Below are 6,019 nucleotides of genomic sequence, written 5' to 3'. Positions count from 1 at the left end.
CACCGCGCAGCAGTACTCCAAAAGAGGACGGACAAGCGTGGTGTAGGCTTCTCTTTAGTAGATCTAAGTATTCTACCACTAAATCGCAGTCCCTGGTTCGCCTTCATCACAACATTTTCTAGGTGGTCTTTCCAGTTTAAGCTGTTCGTAATTGTAATTCCTAGGTATTTAGTTGAAATTACAGCCTTTATATTTGATTGATTTATCGTGCAACCGGAGTTTTACGGATTCCTTTTAGACTCATATGGATGACATCACACTTTTCATTATTTATGGTCAATTGCCAATGTTCTTACCATAAGGATATCTTTTCTAAATCGTTTTGATCTTCTGATGACTTAACTAGCCGATAAATGACAGCATCATCTGCAAACAATCTAAGACGGCTGCTCAGATTGTCTCCTAAATCGTTTATATAGATAAGAACACCAGAGGGCCTATAACACTACCTTGTGGAACGCTAGAAATCACTACTGTTTTACTCGACTACTTTCCGCCGATTTCTACGAACTGTGACCTCTCTGATAATGAACCAAAACTCCAGTTGCATAACTGAGACGATATTCCATAAGTACGCATTTTGATTACAAGCCGATTGTGAGGTACAATGTCAAAAGCCTTCTGGAAAGCTAGAAATACGGAACCAATTTGAAATCCCTTGTCGATAGCACTCAACACTTCGTGTGAGTGAAATAGCTGGTTGTGTTTCACAAGAGCGATGTTTTCTAAACCCGTGTTGACTGCGTGTCAGTAGACCGCTCTCTTCGAAGTAAATCATAATATTCGAACACAATATATGTTCCAAAATCCTGCTGCATATAGACGTTAATGATATGGGCCTATAATTTAGACGATTACTATTATTGCCTTTCTTCAATATTGGTGTGACCTGTGCAACTTTCCAGTTCTTCCTACGGATCTTTCGTCCAGTGAGCAGTGGTATGTGGTTGTTAAATACGGAGTGATTGCATCAGCTTGCTCTGAAAAGAACCTAATTGGTATACAGTCTGGACCGGAAGATTTGCTTTTATTAAATGATTTAAGTTGCTTCACTACTCCGAGGATATCTACTTCTAAGTTACTCATGTTGGTAGCTGTTTTTGGTTTGAATTCTGGAATATTTACTTCGTCTCATTTGGGGCAGGAATTTAGGAGGCTGTGTTTAGTAACTATGCTTTAGCAGCAATGTCATCGATAGTATTTGCATTGCCATCGGGCAGAGAAGGCATTGATTCTGTCTTGGCACTAGTGTACTTTGCATACGAACAGAATCTCTTTAGATTTTCTGCCAGGTTTCGAGACAAAGTTATGTTGCGGAAACTTTTATAAGCACCTCGCATTGAAGTCCGCTCTAAATTTCAGCTCCTTTAAAAGTTCACCAATCTTGAGGATTTTGCGTTCGTTTAGATTTATTCGTTGTTTCTACAAAGTGTTCTGACCCGTACTGTGTACCAAAGGGGATCAGCTCTATCGTTTATTGATTTATTTGGTATAAATCTCTCAGTTGTTATCGATACTATTTCTCTGAATTCATTCCACATCTGGTCTACGTTTGCATTGTTAATTTGGAAGCAGTGGAGGTTGTCTCTCAGCAAGGACTCAAGAGAATTTTTATCTGCGTTTTTCAGTATGTATATTTTTCGTTTGGTTTTGGAGGATTTAGGAGCTACGGTATTCAGTCTCTCTCCGAAAACCGTGTTTTCGCTAATCCCTGTATCCGTTTTGGTGCTCGTTATTAGCTCCGGAGTATTTATTGCTGGGAGGTCAAGTGTGTTTTTACAACCGTTTACCATTCGAGTGGACTCATGTACTACCTGTTAGAAATAACTTTCAGAGAATGGATACATGGATACCTCCGGATTTAAACACGTATTTTTGCCAACATATCTAGAGTAAATTGAAGTCACCACGAATTATAATTGTATGAGTCGGGTAGTGTTTGAAATTAGACTAAAGTTTTTTTTGAACGTTTCACCAATTGAACAATCTGAGTTGGGAAGTCGGCAAAAGGATCAAATTATTATTTTATTCTAGTTGCCAAGAGCGACTCACAGGGGCTGTCTGCTTCAACTTCAATACAAGATGAACGACCTCTAACGGCAACAAACACGCCACAGCCAGCTGTGTTCAGCCTGCCCTGTGTTTAACCTGTCCTTCGAAACGATTTAGATTGATCTTATCTCCGGCATCAGCCAGTTTTCAGTGCCTGTAACGATTTGAGCACCAGTGCTTTCTACTAGCGCTCGGAGCTCTGGTACTTTCCCCACACAGCTACGACAGCTTACACCTGATATATCGGTGGTTCCTAGGTCTACGTTCTTCCTGTGTTCGACCGGCATCCTTTTAGACTGAAGTCCTTTTTGTGTTTCCCCGAGACCCTCTATCCTAAAAAAACCGCCCAGTCCACGCAAAACAGTTCCCTGCTACCCATGTAACCGCCTACTGACATATTTGGCGGAATCGGAAACCCCGCCAGCCTATGGCGAAAGTCGAGGCATCTGCAGCCGTCTGAGCCTCTGATTCAGACCCTCCACTCGTCTCCGAACCAGAGGCCCGCAGTCGGTCCTGTCGACTATGCAGCAGTAATAGGCTCCAGTTCGCTGCACACAACTTCATTTGGCACTATTCGCCATCGTCCATGTTTTTGATATTTCTTATTTAAGCACGTTCTATTTGCTCTCCTCTCTACTTTAAGGATTTTGTCAATTATGCTTTTCTGGATGACCTTCAAAGAGTTTCACTTCCTTATGTCACCTCATGTTGAACAACCGTCTTGTAGTTTTTTAATTTAGTTTTGATTGATAGGCATTTTTATTGTATGCAGACCGTGTTCGTTTTTGAGCTTTTATCATTTCGTTATTTCTTTCTTGCCAAGAGGTTTCGCATTCAAGTTGTGTGTTTTGAAAGTTTTTAGTTAGTAACACTGGGTCATGTGTGAATCCCAAGCAATTTAAGTTCATTCGGTTTCCCTTGGCTCTAATTCTTAAGTTCTTAGGATTCTTCTCATGCCATTCTCTCATCATGTGCTCCATAGCACATCTGAAAAGTAATGGCGATAAGCCATACCCCTGTCTTAACTTTGTTTTAAGGTAAATGATTCTGATATTTCTCTTCTGAACTTCACTTTAGAATTGGTGTTTGTTAGAGTTAACTTTATGATTTTTATTAATTTGGTATGGAGACAAAAATGCCGTAGTATCTCCATCACTGAAGAGTTGTGAATACAATCGTAAGCTTTTTTGAACTCTACGAATGTTATGACTTGTCGTTGTTGTCTTCTTTTGTAGAAATCCGTTACCAATTTCAAAGTGATTATCTGTTCTTGGCGGCTTCTCTAGGGTGCAAATCCTCCTTGGTATTCTCTGAGTTCCAGTACAAGTTGATCTTTACAACGATTGCACAGAATTCTTGACATAGTTGCCATCGTAGGTTCTTCTAGTTAGTAGTCAGAAAGTTGTAATGTTAGTATCTAGCTCGGGAAAATTTTGAAGAAGACGATAGACGGTTTGGACGAGCAGTGTAATAGCAAATACAATCAATATTTAAGGAATTTTGAAGGAGAAAAGGTTGTGTAGTAATTAATGATAAACGGAGGTGCATTTACTTAGATTGGTTCACTCTTCGCTTTCTTTCTGTGTTTATTGCGTGTAAGCGCGTTAGTGACTGACTCGCAGTACATTATATGGTAGAAGGCAGGTCGGAAGGGACAGTGGATAAAATTTGGAAGGGTAATTTGCTAAGGATGAGGACAAGAAGTCAGCGTAAGATCACAGGAAAGATGGAAGAGGTTATTGTGAAGTCCATGAGGAGGATAGAGCAGATAATGAGGTAATTGTCGGAGAAGTACACCAGATCACAGTGGGAAAGAAATGAATCGCATAAAACTGTGAGGAAAGAAACAGGCGCGCTCAAACACCATTTTTTAATATACTCAATGCAAGAGTCATAGAAGATGTCAGCATAAATATGAAATTGTTCTATTTTGTTTATATAATTTGTTTATTTCTTGATAAACTTCCACTATTGTAATTTCTTGTTTCTCAATACATTTAATTGTTGTGGAGAAAGGTTTTAGCTGGCTAACAAGAAAATGTAGGAGAACAATAGAGACCAGGTTATCAAAGAATTGTTTGAGGATAACAGAACACATATCAAGGGAAATGAAATATGATTTCAAAGCAGGAAATATCTCAACAATTCTTTCCAGTGCTGGTAGCAGAGATAGCCACCTTGTCTTGCTGTGCCCAAGTACAGTTTTGTATTCAGTTTCAGTAAACTTACAGAATTACTTCAGAGATTCAACCCTTACTGTATACATGTGGAAATGCTGGTAGATTTTGTTTACAATTAATTGTCAGTCGATGGGTAGGCAGTCTGAGCCAGTTTGTACGGAATTGTGCACCACACGTGCTGGACAGCCAACACCTATTATATTATTCACTGTGTTCTGTTGCAGTTTATACAACAAATTGTTTTTTCCTTTCCTCTGCTTACCACCAAAATTGGCGTTAGTGTTGTCTGCAGAAACTGCAATCACCTTTCCCTCAAGATCACATTTCTTTAAAACCTCCAGCACATAATTCTGAAGTAAATCTGAAGTTTCTCCAGCTAAATTAACCAATTCGAGCACTTTCACCGTGATGCCATTTTCAGGGTGAAAATACCCGATAAGGAGAGGAACCAACTTCAGATCCAGATGATTCGATGTATCAGTCATTACAGAAATGAATCGAGCACTTTTCAGTTCATTTAAAACGTGCTGAGCTGCATATGGTGCAATAACGTTTGAAATGATTGCATTACATTTTGTGTGTCCACATGTGAATTTAGGACTGAAAAGTTTTTTAACAACTGCTGTAGTACAGTCCATTGACTTAAAGCTACGGTTACGCATTGCACTGTGGTATGCAAACGTAGCTTCTTGTGCTGCCAACTGCCTATCCATTTCTGTTACTGATTTTAGGTTTACATAGTAGTCATTCACACATTTCTTTGCTCTTTTCGTTTGATCACTCATGCGATGTTTCTTAGTCTTAATGTGATTCACAATGGCAGACCTTCCACCATGACCAATGGCAAATTTTGATCTGCACAACGTATATTCTACAGTTTCTCCACTACCAGTGATAAAAGGAAATTTGCTTTTTATATTGCTGTTAAAATTACACTTTCGTTTTGGCATAATGAAACAGTGATTGCACAGTGCAAAACATTAACAGTGTGGTGACGAAAGCCAGAGAGCTAGTATCAGCGGTGTAGAGTATCTCTGGACCGAAAGGACGGATTCAGTGGATCGATTTAGAAGAGAAGAATCTTCGTTGTTGTTCGTAATCTATAGTGCGTTTAAAATTACTTGCGATTTTTGACAGTGCGGTACATGTTTGGGGTATGCTGAAAGTCATCACAGGCTTCCTACAGTAAATAATTGAGCAGTTAATAGCAAGTCAAACAACCAGTAGCGTAAAATACTCTAGCCAAGCGGAATCATAAAAAAAACGGGACATTTGAGCGTCCCCAAAAAAACTTTCGGGACAGCGGGACATATTGGAAAAAAACGGGACTGTCCCGGGAAAAACGGGACGAATGGACACCCTAGTCGAAGGAGCCGCGCGTCTTGCTGTATGATGCTGCGGTACGCGCCTTTTCGGCCTGTCTCATTCGAACAAACATCTCGAGTACAACAACGAAATCTGACAACGCGACATTGGCAACACCGAACTATCCCACTCCACAACGAGTGTTTATTTACGATTCGTATGTGCGTACAAAGTCCGCTTCCATTTTCCGGAGAGTTTTTGAGCAGAAGTTCCCAGGTGTACGAATTGCGAGTGTCGATGCAATTCATAAATTAGTGAATAAATTTCGTGAAATGGGAAGCGTTCGCGACAAGCAGCGCAAACGACGACCTACAGTGCTCACGTAAACTCATCGAGCATACCGGCTGGAAGTTCCCCTCTAAAAAGTCTCTTAGCCGTCTTTCACGGCAAACACATATTTCTTGCACCTCTGTAAAAAGAGC

The sequence above is a fragment of the Schistocerca americana genome, chromosome 8, assembly GCF_021461395.2.
Source record: "Schistocerca americana isolate TAMUIC-IGC-003095 chromosome 8, iqSchAmer2.1, whole genome shotgun sequence".
Taxonomy (NCBI): Eukaryota; Metazoa; Arthropoda; class Insecta; order Orthoptera; family Acrididae; genus Schistocerca; species Schistocerca americana.
The sequence above is the reverse complement of the archived record's forward strand: the minus strand, read 5'-3'. Positions refer to the sequence as shown.